Here is a 19,920-nt window from a genome sequence, read left to right as displayed (position 1 = left end):
CTCCAGGCTCTGAGATGTCAGCACAGAGCCCGACACAGGGCTCAAACCCATAGGCTGTGAGATCATGACCTGAGCCAAAGTCAGATGCTTAACTGACTGAGCCATCCAGGCACCCCTAAGGGGGCAATTTTAAACAACAAAAATCACCAACAATGAGCATAAGACTAGAAAAAATATGGAACTAATTAGACCTTGGAAATGATACTTGTTTCCAGGGTAAGAGCTAAATCAAGAAAGCAGAGCATCACCTTCTTCAACCACAGCTAAGAAAGGACACATCAGGGAACTCTAATGTTTTGCTGCACTGCACATGTCCATAAATGACCATAAGAACATAGTAAGTACTGATTTTGAAGTTACAAATAAATTTTAGCAGGTAAGTAGATTCACAAACATAGAATTTGTCAATAATGAGGATCTATTGTGGATGTGCTCTGTAAACTAGAGTTTCACGTATAAAAATGCGTACTGCATTTCACACATATGTCTAAACTACCTTTATAAGGTTAATCATATAACATTGTTTGCAATAAAAATGGAAATGACCTAAATATTCAGGGTTACATAAATTGTAATGGACCCATTCAAAGGAATGTACTCTATGCAGTTCTATTATATTAAAGGTTTACTGAAAGATTTTAAAAGGATATCTCTGTTACTGTATTCATCATTCATAGTAAATTTCATAGAGAACATCCAAGATGAAAAACGTAGTTAAAGGCTAAGGAGTGTGGGACTCAAAGTCTGGGTTGGGGATTTACTTTATATTCTTATGTACTGTTTGCATTAAAGAAATAATTTGATAAGAAGTGTTTTTGTTTTTGTTTTGTTTTTTGATGTAGCGTCCTCACATTGCAACAACTCTGTCCTCTCTTTCAAGGAGAACAAAGAACTGAGTCTTCCCAAGACTGAAAGATTCAGAAGGGAAAAAGCAGCAAAGCTGACCAGGTAGAAATAGAGGAGGGAAATCAAGCGTTTGTAGAAGCCAGGTCTACAACCATATCGAAGGGAAGGAATGGGGCACTTGGGTGGCTCAGCCGGTTAAGTGTCTGAATTTGGCTCAGGTTATGATCTCACAGCTTGTGGGTTTGAGCCCCGTGTCAGGCTCTGTGCTGACAGCTCAGAGCCTGGAGCCTGCTACAGATTCTGTGTCTCCCTCTCTCTCTGGCCCTCCTCTGCTTCTGTTCTGTCACTCTCAAAATTAAACAAGTATTTAAAAAAAAAGAGGAGTAATCGACTATGTTACATATTGCTGCTAAATCAAAGAACAATTGAAAAATAATCACTGGATTTAGCAATGTGGAAGTTAATGATGTCAGGACAAGAAAACTGAGACTGAAGTGAATTTAAGGGAAAATGGAAGGAGAATTGGAAACAATACTAAAAGAAAACCTTTCAGTTTGCCAAGAAAAGCAAAGAAATGGGGTGGTAGTTAGCAGAGAAAGTGGAGTCAAGACAAGGTTGTTTTTTTGTTTTTTGTTTTCAGATGAAAGGAATAATATGATTATAAGCTTATGTGAATGATCCACAGAGAGAAAAATAAAAATCGCATAGGAAAGAGGAGACTGCCTGGGACAACTGAAGTTCGGTAGTTTGAGCCCCACATTGGGTTCTGCACTCTCTGTGTGGAGCTTGCTTTGGATCCTCTGTCTTTCTCTTTCTGCCCCCCACCCTCTCCGTCTCAAAAACAAATAAATGTTAAAAAAAATTAAAAAAGAATACATGTGACAAAATGATAATAGAAACTATCATATTTTGCTTTATTAATAATTTAACAGGCATCGGGCAAGCTTATAAATGTGAAAATTGTAGTTATATTCAAGTACTGAAAATTGATGCCTGGGGTGCCTGGGTGGCTCAGTTGGCTAAGCTTCTGACTGGCTCAGGTCACGACCCTAGGGTCCATGAGTTGGAGCCTCGCATTGGGCTCTGTGCTGACAGCTTGGAGCCTGAAGCCTGTTTTGGATTTTGTGTCTCCCTCTCTCTTACCAGCCCCTACCCCCGGCCACTTTTGCTCTGTGTCTCTCTGTCTCAAAAATAAATAAACATTAAAAAAATAAAAATAAATTGATGGTAATCTTGTCAACTTTACTTAAAAAAGTTCATAAAAGGCTGATGGGAATCAGAGGCTCTGATTCCTTGCTGAATTTCCAGCTTGATGGTTTGAAAAAAAAATAGAATTTTATTAGGCCTTTGTAGGTTTTTAAAAGTTTGTATCATTAAGTCGTTTTTTTTAGTTCTGTTTCAATAATACAGGTGACTACAGTTAGGCTTTTCTTATTTTAAGGATATGTTTCAAGTCCCAGCTCGTTAAGTAATAAATGTTCAGTTGTGAAAGACTTAAAGATCAACAAGGTACGATAACTTGCCTAAAGTCTCTAGGTAGCAAGCAGAAAATTCTGTATTTGAGTACAGCTTTATCTGAAGTCATTCTGTTAATTCACTATATGAAGCTGCTAAATTGAGTTACCTCAGCAAATCTCTCTCATGAACATTAGTGCAAAACTGCTTAACAAAATATTACTAAAGTCAGCATTGTATAAAAAACATGATCAATTTGTGTTTCTCCCAGGAATAAAAGCATGATTTCACATATCAAGATCAGGGGTGCCTGGGTGGCTCAGTTGGTTGAGCATTCATTTCAGCTTTGTGATCTCACAGTTCACAGGTTAGAGCCCCGCATCTGGCTCTGGGCTGACAGCGCAGAACCTGGAGCTTGCTTCAAGTTCTGTGTCTCCCTCTCTCTCTATCCCTCCCCCAGTCATGATCTCTCTCTCTCTCTCTCTCTCTCAAAAATAAATGAACATTAAAAAAATATCAAAATCAATTAATGTAATTCACTACCACTATATCAACACATTAAGGGAAAAATATACAATCATTTCATTAATTTCAGAAAAAAAAGCCCTTGGAAAATACAACATCAATTTATAATATAAACTCTCAGAACTGGGTATAGAAGAAAACTTTCTCAACTTCAAAAGAGGCATCTATGTAAAATCTCTAGATAATATTACACTTAACAGTGAAATAATCACTCCTCTTTAACATCAAAAACAAGATGAAATCTTTGTTCTCACCATTCCCAAATTCAGTATTGAACTAGATGTCCCAATCAGTGCAATAAGACAGAAAAAGAAACAAAGAGATTAGAAAGATAAAAATTTTCATTATTTTTAGATGACATGATTATGTATGAAGAAAATGTTGTGGAAGTTATCAGAATAACATAAAAAGTAATCATCAAATTTAGCAATGTGGCAGAACATAAGTCACTATTCAAAAGTAAATAAATAAATAAAGCCAAGCAACCCTTCATTTGAAAATGAAATTTTAAACATTTTGTTATGGCATCAAAACATCAAATATCTTAAACTTCTAAAGGGGAAATATTTAAAAATACTAAGAAATGATGTATAAGATTCCTGCATGGGAAACTATAAAACATTCCTGACAGAAATTAGAGAAAACTTAAATAAATGAATAAATCCTATGCTCAGGAATCAGAAGACTCGATGTTACTAACATTTTTAATTGGTAGGACAATTTGAAATTTTATCTGTAAAGGCGAAGGGTGAAAAATAGCTAAAACAGTACTGGACACCAAAAGCGAAGATAACAAAAGCAAAAATAGACAAATGGAATTACATTGAACTCAAAAGCTTCTGTATGGTGAAGGAAATCTTCAACAAAGTGAAAAGGTAACTTATGGGATGGCAGAAAATATTTGCAAAGCATGTATTCATTAAGAGTTTAATATGTAAAATATATAAAGAAATTATAAAACTTAAGACCAAAAAAGTCTGATTAGAAAATGGGCAGAAGAACTGAATAAACATTTTTGCAAAAGCATACAAATAACCAAAGGTACATGAAAAGGTGCTCAACATCACTGATTATCAGAGAAATGCAAATCAAAGCCAAAATGAGATATTACTTCATACCTATTAGTATTAAAAGGTAATTCAAACTTGGAGGACATTATGCTAAGTGAATTAAGCTAGAAAGCGAAAGACAAATACTACACAACCTCACTTAATATATGTAATCTTAAAAAAAAATGTTAAACTCATAGAAACAGAGACCATATAACTGGATGCCAGGAGCTGGGGGGGGGGGGGGTAGGTGAAATGAGGTGAAACTGATTAAAGATTGCAAACTTTTAGTTGTAAGATAAATATGTTTTGAGGATCTAATATAAAACATGGTAACTACAGTTGATAACACTGTTCTGTGTAAGTGTAATTTGCTAAGACAGTGTAACTTATATGTTCTCATCAATCAATCAGTTAAAAAGGTGTTAATTAACTAGATGGGGTGGATCCTTTTCCACAGTTTATGTATATCAAATTACCATGAGGTACACTTTAAATATATTACAATTTTATCAATTATACCTCAATAAATATGGAAACATTTTTGAAAAAGGAAAAATAGATAAAACATTGTTAAAAAAGAAAAAGATGTAGGACTTATGCTACCTAACTTTAAGACTTACTATAAAGCTACAGGTGCCAAAAGAGTAGGGTGTTGGCAAAAGAAGAGACCAAGAAATCAAGAGAAGTGAAAAGAGATTCCGTGTATAGATCCTTCATTGTGGACACAAGTGCTCAAGTAAATTAAACAGAGAAAGGTAAATCTTTTCAATAAGTCATGTGGGAAAACTGAATATCCATTGGGGATAAAAAAAAAAAAAACTTTGACACCTACCTCACACTACACTCAAAATTAAATCATATGTAAAAACAGAGAACAATAAAGCTATTAGAAGGAAATACAGGAGAAAAATTTTGTAATCTTGGGGGTAAAAGCAAAGATTTCTTGGCAAGGACACAGAAAGTAAAAACCATAAAAAAAGTAAAAGACTTTTAAAATTCATCAAAACTATAGGTAAAATCTAAAACCTTTTGCTCTTTAAGAAGTACTAGCAAGAAATAGATTTTTTTATTATACATTTTTAAATTTTCATTAAAAAAATTTTTTTTCTTTAACATTTATTTATTTTTGAGACAGAGACAGAGCATGAATGGGGGAGGATCAGAGAGAGAGGGAGACACAGAATCTGAAGCAGGCTCCAGGCTCCGAGCTGTCAGCACAGAGCCCGACACAGGGCTCAAACTCACGGACTGCGAGACCATGACCTAAGCCGAAGTCGGATGCTCAACCGACTGAGCCACCCAGGAGGCCCTAAATTTTCATTTTTTAGAGCGGGAATGAGTGGGGGAGGAGCAGAGAGAGAGAGAGAGAGAGAGAGAGAGAGAGAGAGAGAGAGAGAGAAGGAGAGAATCTTAAGCACATTCATGCTCAGCGTGGAGCCCTATGCAAGGCTCTATCCCCTGACCCTGGGATCATGACCCGAGCTGAAACCAAGAGTCAATGCTCAACTGACTGAGCCACCCAGGTACCCCAACAAGAAATACATTTAAAAACCACAGACTGAAAGAAAATATTTATGACACATAAAATTGGCAAAGGAATTATATGCAGAATATTAAAAGATGCCTGCATCACCTAATTAAAAAGACAAGCCAATTTAAAAATCAGCAATAGGGACGCCCGGTGGCTCAGTTGGTTAAACCTCCAGCTTTGGCTCAGGTCATGATTTTGCAGATCTTGGGTTTGAGCCCCGCATGGGACTCTGCGCTGACAGTTCAGAGACTGGACCCTGCTTCGGATTCTGTGCCTCCCCCGCTTTGTCCCCCTCCCCCGCTCGTGCTCTGATTCTCTCTCTCTCTTTCAAAAATAATAAATATTTTCAAAAATCAGCAACAGACTTAAATCCTTCACAAAAGAAGCTATTTGTCAAGTACGCAATAATTTATTTAAAAAATGCTCAATATCACTAGGTATCAAGTAAATGTAAATTAAAACTGCAATGAGATACCACTGCTTACCCACTAGAGGGATGGAAACGTAAAAGACTCACAACACGAGTTTTGAAAAGGACATGGAACAACCGGAATCCTCAGGCATTGCAAGGCAAAGTGTACAATGCTCCAACCATTTTAAGAATTTTAAGAAAACTGGCATTTTCTTGAAAAGTTAAACATACATTTATCCTCTCATCAACATTCCTAAGCATTTGGCTTCTATTTATCCAAGGGAAATCAAAGCATATATCTACAAAGTAGCTTTACATCAATGTTCATAACAGCTTTATTAATAATAGCCCCAAGCTGGAAACAACCCAGAAGACCATCAATAAGAGAATAGATTAAAAAAAATAATAATGTCATATTCATACACTCCAATACTTCTCAGTAATAAGATGGAAAGAATTACTGACACACACAAAAACATGGATGAACTGTGAAAATAGTACGTGAAATGAAATAAGCAGATACAAAAAAGGGCATATGTAGGATTCCAACTATGTGAATTCCAGAATAAGCAAAACTAATGTATATGGCTAAAAATGAGATTAATGGCTAATCCTGGGAGATTGACTGGGAAAGGGTGAGAAAGAGTTTCTACAATGATGGAAATGTTCTGTTTATTGATGCGGATTCATCAAAATAGACTGAATGGTACACTTAAGATCTGAGCATTTTGCTGTATGTAATCTTTAATGTGAAAATGGAAAAATAAAATGTAATTGTAAGGCAAAATTAACCCTGAAACTTTTTGTGTTACCATTCTGTTTTTTTTTATATGTAATAATACATTTTAGCTCTACATTACCTCAGAGGATAAAGATCCTTAGTAAGAGAATAGTCTATAATAGTGTATCTATAATGCCATATATAGTATATCTATAATAGTACTAGTATTAATATCAGTGTTATGTGTTTTTAGTATTAGCTCAGTTAATCTACTAAGCTAATAAGAAGATGTGTTTCATATAGTAAGAACTATACTACTATGTGTTTTTTGTTTGTTTGTTTTGGATATAAACATTTCCAAAAATTGAGGAGGGAAAATGCTTTTCTTAGCTGACATTGTCTCTTTCTAGAAATACTACAATTATCCTCTTACAAAAAAGGAGACTAAACATAATGTGATAAATCGGGACCTTATTATAACAAACTGTACATAATAAAAAAAACTATTTCAGTAATAACATTTTAAACACCCTAATGTACACAGTATAGTTCAACTCAACAATTCTTGATTGGATTCAATTTTTAAGAATTTCACAGCCACATCCAGGCAAATTAGTCAGGTGACATTTAACTGGCCTGATATTTCAATGGTTCTGGTTGAGTAAAACAAAAATACATTCCTGAAACTGTGCTTCAGGATCTACTGGAGTTGGGGAAAACCAAAATCAGTCCATTGGCATGGCAGCATTAATTTGTCCAACAGGTCCATTACTTTCTCAATTTTTATCTTAGCCATGGCCTCATGTCTTTCTGTCTCAAGGTATTTACAGGGCAAAGCTCTTATAGGGAACTAATGAGCTAGAATAGTTTCATTTTGCATCAGACATGCTCAAGAGTGCCATCAGCTGGTTAGAAGACGAATGATCAAATTGCACACTTAGAACAGGTGGGTCTATGACCAGGCAATCGATAAAAACATGATTTATGTAGAATGCAACCACAGTGTTTTAAGAAGCTTTATGAGAAATAGGTTTAAACAAAGGCAAATATTACTCATTTTGTTCACATCAGTTTCAGAAGAAAGCCAAGCCCCCAGAGACAATCATCCTTACACTGTAATGCCAGGGTGTCAGTAACTTAAGCACATCAACAATTCATTAGAAGAAGCCAAAAGTAACACCTACTTTTAATAAAAGACCTTTAGGAGATGATGTGCTGCAAATATTATGTTCCCAAGGGCATGTGGTACAGATTATTAAAGATTTAAGGAATGAATGTAAGGTACTAGGTCCATTTTCCTTATTCATTTATTACCAGTGGAGGTTGTATTTCACTGAAAGTATCATGCTTAAGATTATGCGTTTAAAACAATTATTTGATCTCTTTAATTTTCATAATGTCAGTCACTGTCATCCCAAGTACACCAAAGGATATCACTAGTTGGTCTTCACACTGGTTATGAGAACTCACACCATTTATATTTGCTTTAGACATCTTGCTTTTAGGATATCCTGAATTTCACCATTTCTGGAAACTGAGCATCAAGGAAGTCTGTTAATGTGCATTAGATACCAAGTACCCCGACTGAGACTGCTACATTTTAAAGGCCAGAAATTTTAAGCACCCAGAGCAAACTTCAGAAAATAAAATGTTTGTTCTGTGTAGCTGCTGAGCAACTTACTTGTTTAGGATACTGCAGGTTGTTTGGAAACACCTTTTGTTCCTCAAGCCCACATTAATCTTAGGTACAATCAAGGTCATGAAGTTGCAACAGGTAGAAGCCTAGGACCCTAAGGAATCTAAATCACATACTCTTACTGATTCATTCATTCACTCAGCCGTCATTTAGTGAGCACTTACAATGAGCTAGGCATATTGTGCTCTTTGTCTACCTGCCTCATGTTCAAATGAATATTCACATAGGAAATTCCTCCATCGTTAGGAGCAGCCTCTGTCCCTTTTATATTTGTTCAAGAGTTTTAATTCCTGTAAGTGAAAAAAGCTATCACCAGTTCGAAAGTCTTTTCTGTTTCTACTAGGAAGCCCAGTGAAATGTAAGACAAATAAGAGGCTCATGTCCTATGCCAATCTCCAGACATTCTCTAGATTAGCATACACATGAAGCAATCCTCTCTCCCTGGCTATTCTACTGTAACCTCATAAAAGTGAGATTGGCAAATGGATATTTTTGTTTTACCACAGTTTATTTTTGAATGTTTATTGGCCAACACATTGGTTGTTTTATTCTTGAAACTATAAAATAATTCTACTCAAAACTATTGTCCAGAAAGTGAAAAGTCAGCCCACAGTATGGTAGAAAATATTTGTAAATCATGTATCTGATGATGGACTTATTAACAGAATACATAAAGGACCCTTACAACTCAATAGTAAAAAGACCAAAAATAATGTTTAATGGTCCAACAATTTTAATAAACATGTCTCCAAAAAAGATATACAACTGGCCAATAGGTATATGAAAAGATGCTCAGTATCATTTGCTATTAAGAAATGCAAACCAAAACTACAGTGTGATACTTCACATCCACTAAGACGGCAATAATCAAAAGGACAAACAACAAGTGTTAGCAAGGATCTGGAGAAATTGAAATCATCAAAAATTGCTGGTGGGAACCTAAGATGTTATAGCTTCTGTAGAAAATAGTTTGGATATTCCTCAAAAACTTAAACATGGTGTTATTATATGACCCAGAAATTCTACTTCTAAATATACACTGAAGAGAAATGTAAACATATATCCATGCAAAAACTTGTACATGAACATTCATAGAATCATTATTCACAACAGCTAAAAGGTGGAAAAAAGCCCAATGGACAACAGCTTATGTATGAATAAGTGAATATTATTCAGCAATAAAAAGGAATGAAGTACTGATATATGCTAAACATGAATAAACCTTGGAAACATGTTAAGTGAAGAACCATATTACAAAAGATGATGAATTATATGATTCCAGTGTTAAGAAGTGTCCAGAAAAGGCAAATCAGTAGGGACAAAAAGTTGGTTACTGACTGCTTAGAGGTAGATGGGAGAAAATGAGGGGCAACAGCCAATGGCTTCTTCTACAGGAAAGGAGGATGTCCTATGATTAGATTGTTAGGATGACTGTACAACCTTATGACTGTACATTGAATTGTATACTTAAAACAGATGATTTTATGGTATGTAAATTATATCTCAACAAAACTATTATTAAAAGTTAAATGATTCTATTTCCAAAGCTTAAATTATCTATAAAAGAAAACACATCTGTGTATTTTAAAGCAAACAATTTTAGATATGACACCAGAAGCAAAGACAACAAAAGCAAAAATAAACAGATGAGACTCCATCAAATTAAAAAGCTTCTACACAGGGGCGCCTAGGTGGCTCAGGTGGTTAATCATCCAATTTCAGCTCAGGTTGTGATCTTGTGGTTTCTGAGTTCTAGCCCTGCTTCGGGCTCTGTTGTGACAGCTCAGAGCCTGGAGGCTGCTTCAGATTCTGTGTCTCTCTTTCTCTCTGACCCTCCCTCACTCATACACTGTCTCTCTCTCTCAAAAATAAATAAACATTCAAAAAAGTTAAAAATTAAAAAAAAGCTTCTGCACAGCAAAGGAAACCATCAACACAATGAAAGGCAACCTACTGGATGGGAGAAAACATCTGTAAATCATATACCTGAAAAGGATTAATATCCAAAATATGTAACGAACTTATATAACTCAATAGCAAAAAAACAATCCTATTAAAAAATGGGCAGAACATGTAAATTGACAGTTGTCCAAGAAGACATACAGATGACCAACAAACACATGAAAAGATGCTCAACATCACTCATCATTAGGGAAAATGCAAATCAAAACTACAATGAGATATCATACCATATTGCTATTAAAGAAGATAATTCAAAAGGTTATTTAAAAAAAAAAGAGATAAAAAATGTTGGTGAGAAAGGAGAAAAGGGAATCCTTGTGTACTGTTTTTGTAAATGTAAACTGGTATGGCCATTATAAAAAACAGTATGAAGCCTCCACAAAATAAAAATAGAACTATTATATAATCTGGCAATTCCACTTCTAGGTATTGAACTAAAAAAAAAAAAAAGCACTAACTTGAGAAGATTTATTCAGCCCCATGTTCACTGAAGTATTATTGAAGACAGCCAAGATATGGAAATAACCTAAGTGTTCATTGACAGAAAAATGGATAAAGAAGTTGAGGTATATATACAAAGGATTATCATTTAGTCATAAAAAGAAGGAAATCTTGCCATTTCCGACAACATAGATGGACATTAAGGGTGTTAAGCTAAGTGAAAGGAGTCAGACAGAGAAAGACAAATATATGACTATAGCTTATATGTAGAATATAAAACAAAAACAGAAACAAAAAATCAAGCTCATAGATACAGATAACAAATAGGTAGTTGCCAAAGGTGAATGGCAGAGCATTACTAAAATGGGTAATGAGGGCTAAAAGATAAAAACTTCTACTTATAAAGTCATAGGGATATAATGTACAGCATGATGGCTATCGTTAACAATATTCTATACAGTATAGTTGGAAGTAACTAAGAGAATAGATCTTTAAAGTCCTCACCATAAGAAAAAGTTTTGTAACTGTGTATGGTGACAAATGTTAACGAGACTTATTGGAATTACTGTGGTGACTAGTTCACAATGCAGTATATATATAAACATAAAATCATTATGTTATTCACCTGAAACTAACATAATTTTATAGGTCAATTATAGTTCAGTAAAAAATAAATTTTATGTTTTTAATATTTATTTATTTTGAGAGAGAGAGAGTGTGAATGAGCAGAGGAGGGGCAGAGAGAGAGAGAGAAAGAGAGAGAGAGAGAAAGAGAGAGAGAGAGAAAGAGAGAGAGAGAGACTCAAAGCAGGCTCCACTTGGTCAGTGCGGAGCCCAGCACGGTGTTTGATCTCATGAAGAGATCATGACCTGAGCCGAAATCAAGAGTTGAATGCTCAACCAACTGAACCACCCAGGCCCTCCAAAATAAGTAAATCTTAAAAAGCTCTTGGATATGAGCAAAAATGTCATGGAACACCAAAAGCCTACCCTTCCAGAGAAGCAATTAAAAAAAAAAAAAAACTATCAAAAAATTTCAGAACTCCGCAAACTAACCAAAAGCTTGTAGCAACCTGAGGAGTACTTATTTAACAAAAAAGGCTGAATTTGAATAGGAAAATTGAGCTTTGTGGAATTTCAGTTTAGCCTAGTATCATCCCCTGTTGACTTAAAAATGACAGGTGACATTCTCAGTTCCAGAGAAAACAAAACGGATCTCATTTGAAAACACTTCATTTTTTATTTTAATTTATCTGCTAACTCCCTGGAAGACTCGCTCAACAGGCTTGTTTTCACTTTACATAATTCAGAACTCATCTAATGCTAAAGCCTCTACGGTGGACATTTGTCAAAAAAAAACTTACAGGCAAATGTTTTAGTCACTGCTGCCTGAGGCAATGGATTAAAACTAGGGCAAGCAATAGACTAACCAAAAATGTTGACAGCAAAGTCCAGGGAATGTGATGCTTTGGGAAATTAGGGCTTTGAAAAGCACTGACATATTCCTGGAAATCTAGACTACATATATGCCCAAGTTGGGTGCAGGCTCGGGCAAGACCTGAGAAGGTCCAAAGTTCTCACTATTCCTGACTTTGAGAAAGAGGTATCAACTGCCTAGTTGAACGCTAAAATTTTTCACAAAATGTATAAAGAATAACCCCTCAAGGACTAGATATCTTGAAACCAGGCATTTTAAGGAAATCTCTGTGAAATCATTCACTGAGTACTAAGCAGAATAAACTTTGGTGGCCACATTGCACAACAAAGAATACAGATTTTACAAAATTAGTTCAGAAAGTCACCAAATAAATAAATAAATACAACTACAATAAGAAGCAACAACAAACAATAGGGGAGGGAGAGAATCATATATTCAGAGATACCACATTATAATACTCAAATTTTCCACTGTTCAACAAAAATTTATTAGGCATACACAGAAACAGTAAAATATAGTCCATACACAGGAGGAAAAATAAAAGAATACATAGAAAATGTCCCTGAAGAAATCCAGACAAGGAACTTGTTAGACAAACACCTTATATTGGTAATTTTAAGTACGTTCAAAGAGCTAAAGGAATGAATTTCTAATAAAGGAAAGCATAGAATTAAAATCTCAATAAACACAGAATAACAAAATGATGGAAATTATTCTTAAAAAAAGAACCAGATAGAAATTCTGAAGTTGAAAAGAGTGATAAATGAAAACTGAAGTGGAAATTTACTAGAAAGACTACTTTCATCAGAAAGAAGAAAGAATCAGTGAATTCGAGGGCAAGTCAATTCAGATTATCTAGTCTGAGGAACAGGGAGAAAAATCAATGAAGAAAAATGAATATCACCTAAAAGGCCAGTGGGATACCATAAAGCATACAAACATATGCACTATGAGAATTCAAGTGGGAGAGGAAAGAAACAAAGATGTTTACTTTGAGAGAGAGAGAGAGAGAGAAAAAACAGGAGTGGGGAAGGGGCAGAGAAAGAAAGAGAGAGAATCCCAAGCACGAACTGTGACATCATGACCTGAGCCAAAATCAAGGTCAGATACTTAGCTGACTGAGCAACCCAGGCTCCCCAAGAAACTTATTTTAGATTTAAGCACATACTAGGTTGAAAGCGAAAGAATGGAAAAAGATATTCCAAGCAAATACTAGCCAAAAGAGAGCAAAAGTGGCTATACTAATCTCAGACAAAATAATCTTTAAGACAAGAACTATTACAAGAGATAAAGGACAATATTTAATGATAAAAAGGTAAGTTCACAAAGAAGATATAATAACCCCAAATACACATACATTAAACTTTAGAGCTACTAAATATATGAAGCAAACATTGAAAAAATTTTGTAGACATCTCTACAAAAACAGGAGGAGAATTCAATCCCTCTCTTCCAGTAATGGATAGAACCGACATACAGAAGATTAATAAGGAAATAGAAAGCTTGAACATTACAGAAAGATTAGACCTAAGAGACATTTACAGAACACTCCAACAGCAAGAATACACATTTTCCCCAAATGATGTGAAATATTTTCTAGTATAGACCACATGTTAGGCTGGAATGAAGGAAGTGAAAATCCAGTTGGGATGGGTTGAGAGAAAAATGGAGGGGAACATTTGGAGAAGGTGACCACAGACTCTTCTTTTAAGAAAGAGATCAGAGACTCTTCATGAAAAAGAGGCAGAAAAAATAATCCATTGCTGGAAGAAAGACATGAGAGCTATATACAGAGAATGTCATAATAAAGCAGAGAAAGTACAAGGGACAACCTGGGAAAATAGATTTTGTTTTTAATTTAAAAAATTTTTTTAAATTTATTTTTGAGACAGAGAGAGACAGAACATGAGCAGGGGAGGGGCAGAGAGAAAGGGAGACACAGAATCCGAAGCAGGCTCCAGGCTCTGAGCTGTCAGCACAGAGCCCCATGTGGGGCTTGAACTCACAGAGTGTGAGATCATGACCTGAGGTGGTCAGACACTCAACTAACTGAGCCACTCAGGCACCCCTGGGAAAAAAGATTCTTAAGAAGAGAACAGAAGGATGGGCTTCAAACTACATTTGTTATGATTAACAAGTCAAAGGCAGAGAATGTGGGTACAGATGCAGAAAGGATGGTAATAAATCTGTTGGCCAGAAGACGAGGGAACTCCCATTTGAAATTTTCTATTTAATTTTAGATTATTGAAATGAAGTTACTAGCTAGATTGAGTGAAGATGGAGTCCTAGAAATCTGTAGAGAAAATATGATGGGATTAATTACTAGTGTTGCTTGATCATTTGTGTTCAAAAATCAATAGTGAAACTAGTCAAGAGGTTTCTGTAATTTTCTCTACTTTAGTCATTAATATGATAAAGAAATGTAGACAACAGACTGTTGGGTTCAATCAGAGGGGAAAAGTTACAGGGTAAGGAGAAAGAATAAACCAGATACTAAAGTCATTACTGACTGAAGATAGTGAGCTGGAGTTCAACACAGAATAGCAAGAAGTAGTATTAGCTGGTGGCAAAGACTTTTGCAACAAGCTTTAACTGAATGATATTTTCAAAGTGTGCAGGAGGAGAAATGGTTTGAACATAGCAAGCAGACTGAAGTGTACAACAACCTTAACTTTACAACCTTAAAATCGTAACATATGAGGGAAAGCAACCTCCACTTGAAAAAGGTGAAAAGGAAGTTGTGTCCTCAAGGAATACTCTGATTACAGTTAGTACAAGATAATCAATGTGTCATTAGGGGAAGTTGAGATATTGCAGAATTACCTGCAGATCCATCCTCAGCTGCAACAAGACAGAAGTCTTAGGAAGACTGGGGGTGGAAGACTGGTTTGAATAATGATTTGTAGAGAGCCATACAAAAGTGGTTTGTCTGGGTATTGAGGGATAACCTGGGATATCTGGCTAAATGTCAATGGTTCTCCAAGTGATGACTGAGTAGCAGAAAATGTTCTGTGTTAGGGTTAAAGTAGATAAAATGGAAAAATATCTGGGTAAAAAGGAGGCTTAAAGAATTCATCACAGGGAGAAAATCATACTAGGGTGTCAAATGTACTGAGCTCAGTATGAATTACACATTTACAAAGGATTGCAAATGATAGTTCGCCCTCCAGAGAACTACTGTATTTCTAAAACGCTGTGTTTTTAAAAATACCTTTTCCTCTTTTATTCTCTCCGGTAATTTTACATGCGTATTTCCATTTGGGAGTAAATTAGCTTCCCGAAGAATGCATAGACGATCAATGTATTTCGTTAGAGAGGATGTCCAGGGCGTGAAACAGATCTATTAGAAATCCCAAGGCTTACATGTATATTAGAAGAATCAATCAAGGAAAAAATGCTCTCCCTGGGTTTTTTTAAAATTAATTAATTAATTATTTTTTTTTGTTTCTTCTTAAAAGGCATAAGCTTATGAGAAGCCTTAACAACCAAATGTGAAAACTGATGTCTAGTTTGGGGAACAACAAATTTTTCAGCTGTATGTGGAGGCACACTAGGACAAACTGCCCCTAAATAAATCAGGATTGCTTTCTACAGTTATATATGTACCTGTGTAATAATTTGTTGTAGAATTTATAGTCCATAACTCCAAGGAGCCAGGCCATCTGTTCTACAGGAGAATTTTTATTCCTCAGAAACAAATCCAGAATTTGTAACCCCAAAATAGTAAAGTGTATATTTACTTAGGATATCAGAAACTTGGAAAACATAAGGTTAATGTGATAAGCTATTATTGTTATAAATTTGTAAGTAATTGATAAAGTCTGTATCTCAGTTTACTTCTTTAAAGATTTCAGTTGATAGAACCAAAGAATGTTTATTAAATCCTACTAATAGCTAACAGTGAAAATATACTGCTTTACGGTGGTTTCTTTTCTCCATACTACTTCCCCATATTATTAAGTAATGCAAAATAGTAGTCAAACGCCTGTTAATCTACTGTACTAGGTTAGGCATAACATATAGAAGTATCTGCCTTCTTGACTTCAAAAGATCTTATACGAGGGAAGAAAAAAAAATCCACTAAATAGTTATTGAGTCTTTATGCTAGGCATTCATTATATCCTTTAATCTTCACTATGTGAGGTTAATATTATTACAACATTCTTGTTCTACAGATAAAGGGGAAATATTTTTGAAGAAGGCTATCAAAGTTTTAGAATGTAGACTTGTGCTTATTTTTTATTTTTATTTTTTTATTAAAAAAAGTTTTTTTATGTTTGTTTTTGAGAGAGAGGAAGAGACAGAGCATGAGCAGGGGAGGGGCAGAGAGAGAGGGAGACACAGAAACTGAAGCAGGCTCCAGGCTCTGAGCTGTCAGCGCAGAGCCCGTCACGGGGCTCAAACTCACGAATTGCGAGATCAGGACCTGAGCCGAAGTCAGACGCTCAGCTAACTGAGCCACCCAGGTGCCGCTACTTGTGCTTAATTTTTTAAAAGTCAGGCAGATACCAGGTAACCCCTTAGGAACTCCCCACTCATCCAACAAAATGGAGTTGCAGAATAAATTAACTGCAAATTATCAGGAATTCATCACCCATTTTCTCAATTTTTATTAAAACAACTGTGGCAGTCACTGATTAATGTCAGTAGAAGGTATGGCCAGAAACATTCTGAATGGTTTCACAAATGAATACAGATCTAAATTAACATTGTGAACACATCCTTCAAAAATTGTGCCTTTCGCCCTATCCTGAAACACTCTAGACTTAAATGATCTTCTGTGCTAATCATGTAGCAAGCTATTTCCCATTCTCAACTACACTTTTTTGATTCAAAGGAATGAGGTGGCAGGCCCAGGAGTGAAAAATCCATTTGTATCTGGTTTTATATTGTAATGTGGAATTCAAGTCTCATCAGCAGTTTGACATTTGGCTGCTTGAGTGTCCACCATTTTGCTAAATGCACTCTTTAGTCATCAAGATATTCAGGAAGACTTAAAAAAATCTCTTTTTCCTATTAACATTTAACTTCTTTTGGACAGTTCATAATAACCACCAAATAAGGTAAGTGTACTATTTTATTAACTTTCTTTAATAAGCCTGCCTAAAGTTTATACAAAACCATAAATAAGGTTTGATGTTTTAGAGCTAGTTGCATTAATAATAATTTTAAAAAGCTGGTTGATTGTTTAAAAAGAGGGAAAAAATGCAATGCACCAATTCCAGTTGTTTTTCCTGTGCTCTAAATATATTTAAGGTAAGATTCCTAAAAATTACAAACTATTCCCTTAAACTTCTTGCATTAATAAAAACATTAAAATTATAAACTTTATTTTTTAGATAAAGTGGATTTAAACTTTTTCCATTAGAAGAGAATCTTTAAAATATTTAGAAAAGTTTCACCAATATTCTGGAAATCACTATAAAAACTATTCTATGGATATGGATGTGAAGAAATTCTAATGTAAGATATTTCTTCTTTTTTTTTTAATTTTTTTTTCAACGTTTTTTATTTATTTTTGGGACAGAGAGAGACAGAGCATGAACGGGGGAGGGTCAGAGAGAGAGGGAGACACAGAATCGGAAACAGGCTCCAGGCTCCGAGCCATCAGCCCAGAGCCTGATGCGGGGCTCAAACTCACAGACCGCGAGATCGTGACCTGTCTGAAGTCGGACGCTTAACCGACTGCGCCACCCAGGCGCCCTGATATTTCTTTTTTATAATGATGCTAAAATATGACTTGAGTTTACTTGAAAGGTGAAATATTGGTTGACAACTGCTTTGAAGTTTACAGTATGAGGCTTAAATTAATTGTGTATTTTTTGTATTTACCCTGCACATTAGTCTTAGTTAAGAAAAATTATATACAACTCTGACATTTCAATAACCTTAAATAAGGTAAATTAATTTATTTTAAGAATTTTTACTTTATATCAGTACATTGAACTTTTAGAAAGGAAGTATTATAGATTTTTTTTCCCCATGGAAAGTGAAATATATCTTAAATTATAAATACTGATAAGCAAAGCAAATTTTAGAAAAAGAAACACAGGGGCACCTGGGTTGCTCAGTTGTTTAAGTGACTCTTGATTTGAGCTCAGGTCAAGATCTTGTGGTTGTTGTATTTAACCCCATGTTGGACTCTGTGTGGAGCTGAGTGTGTAGCCTGCTTAAGATTCTCTCTCTGTCCCCTCTCCCCTGCTTGCACTCTATCTCTAAAATAAAAATTTTTTAAAAATTAAAAAATTCAGAAAAGAAACACAATATGGTATATATCAGGTACAGAAGGCTTCTAGAATTTTCAAAAATTACCACATTCAAAACCATTCAGGCATTACTAGTCACGATTTCATTTACACTGTATGATCTGTTGGCTCTTTGTTAAACATTATGGTATGGTTCAGAGTGTTCCACTCTGGTCACATAAGAAATGTTTTACAAAGAATGCTAAGTCAGCATTTTAATAGTTCTTAGTAATGTTAATGCCTGGCAGCAACACCTTGGGAAACAGCAACATATGTACATACATTTTAAAAGAGCAAATTTAAGTGTTACAGCTCTTTTAGAATTTGTCTAGCAGGTTTTCCGGTCTTTACCAGAAGACCCCCTCCAAAAAAATAAATAAATAAATAATAAAAGAGCAAACTCAGGTCCGTCTGTGGAGTTCAGTGACAGTTTCCTTAGTTTATTACCAAGTCACAGGTGTATCATTTTTAATTTGTTTGGTGGAAAATAAAGGTTAGGTATTTAAAACTTAGAAAACTACCTCATGACCCTTAAAAATCTCCTCGTTTTTCTTTTGGAACCCATTAAGAAACTTCCAGAAAGCAACTTAACAAGAGCCATGAACAAGGCCAGTTAGGTACTGTGACTTTATTCCTTAAGAATTAGTTTGAGTGATGTTTCTGGTTTAGATTCTTACAGACATATAATTACAGTGTGGAGGTTCCTCAAAAAAATTAAAAATAGAACCACTCTATGATGTAGCAATTGCACAACTAGGTATTTATCCAAAGGATACAAAAATGCTGATTCTAAGAGGCACACGAACCCCAATGTTTACAGAAAACTATCGACAATAGCCAAAGTATGGAAAGAGCCCAAATGTCCATCAACTGATGAATGGACAAAGAAGATGTGGTATATATATTCAATGGAATATTACTCAGCAAAGAAAAAGAATGGAATCTTGCCATTTGCAACAACATGGATGGAGCTAGACTGTATTACACTAAGTCAGTCAGTCGGAGAAAGACAAATATCATATGATTTCACTCATTTGTGGAAGATACAAAACAGATGAACATAAGGGAAGAGAAACAAAAATAATATGAAAATAGAGAGGGAGACAACCATGAGAAACTCTTACATACAGAGAACAAACTGAGGGTTGCTGGCGGAGTGTTGGTTGGAGGGGAAGGGCTGAAGGGGTGAGAGGCACTAAGGAGGACACTGATTGGGATGAGCATGGGTGTTACATGTAAGTGATGCATCACTATATTCTATTCCTGAAAAAATATATACATATATTTTTATCATAAATAAATAAATAAATAAATAAACTTTAAAGAAAAATAAGCAGACATTTGAAAATTGAAAAATTTACATTTTTCTCTATTTTCTCTATTTTAACATTCTATGTTATAATTGTTTTTCTGATTATACCAGAGATACATGTTATAAATAGAAAAATCAGAAATTACAAAGAACAAACATAACATATATTAATGAAACTAAATATGTTAAATAAAATATACTAAATGTAATAAAAATAACATTGCCCATCTTCCTTTAACACAGAGATAGTGTGAAAATTTTTATTTATTAATTAAAGATCCTTG

General features: G+C 34.9%; 1 long non-coding RNA gene and 1 other non-coding gene across 2 annotated transcripts in view; one reads left to right on the top strand and one right to left on the bottom strand.

The window, feature by feature from the left end:
• The window catches only part of LOC122231274, a 332,297-nt gene that overhangs the window by 82,524 nt on the left and 229,853 nt on the right, over positions 1 to 19,920 (bottom strand). The gene's annotated exons all lie outside the window — the stretch shown is intronic.
• LOC122232330 lies at positions 18,626 to 18,687 on the top strand. Its single transcript, XR_006209683.1, has one exon. It is a non-coding gene; the product is annotated as a U7 small nuclear RNA (small nuclear RNA).

This window comes from Panthera tigris, chromosome A1, assembly GCF_018350195.1.
Source record: "Panthera tigris isolate Pti1 chromosome A1, P.tigris_Pti1_mat1.1, whole genome shotgun sequence".
Lineage (NCBI taxonomy): Eukaryota > Metazoa > Chordata > Mammalia > Carnivora > Felidae > Panthera > Panthera tigris.
Note: the sequence above shows the minus strand (reverse complement) of the source record. Positions and strands in the feature narration are given on the sequence as shown.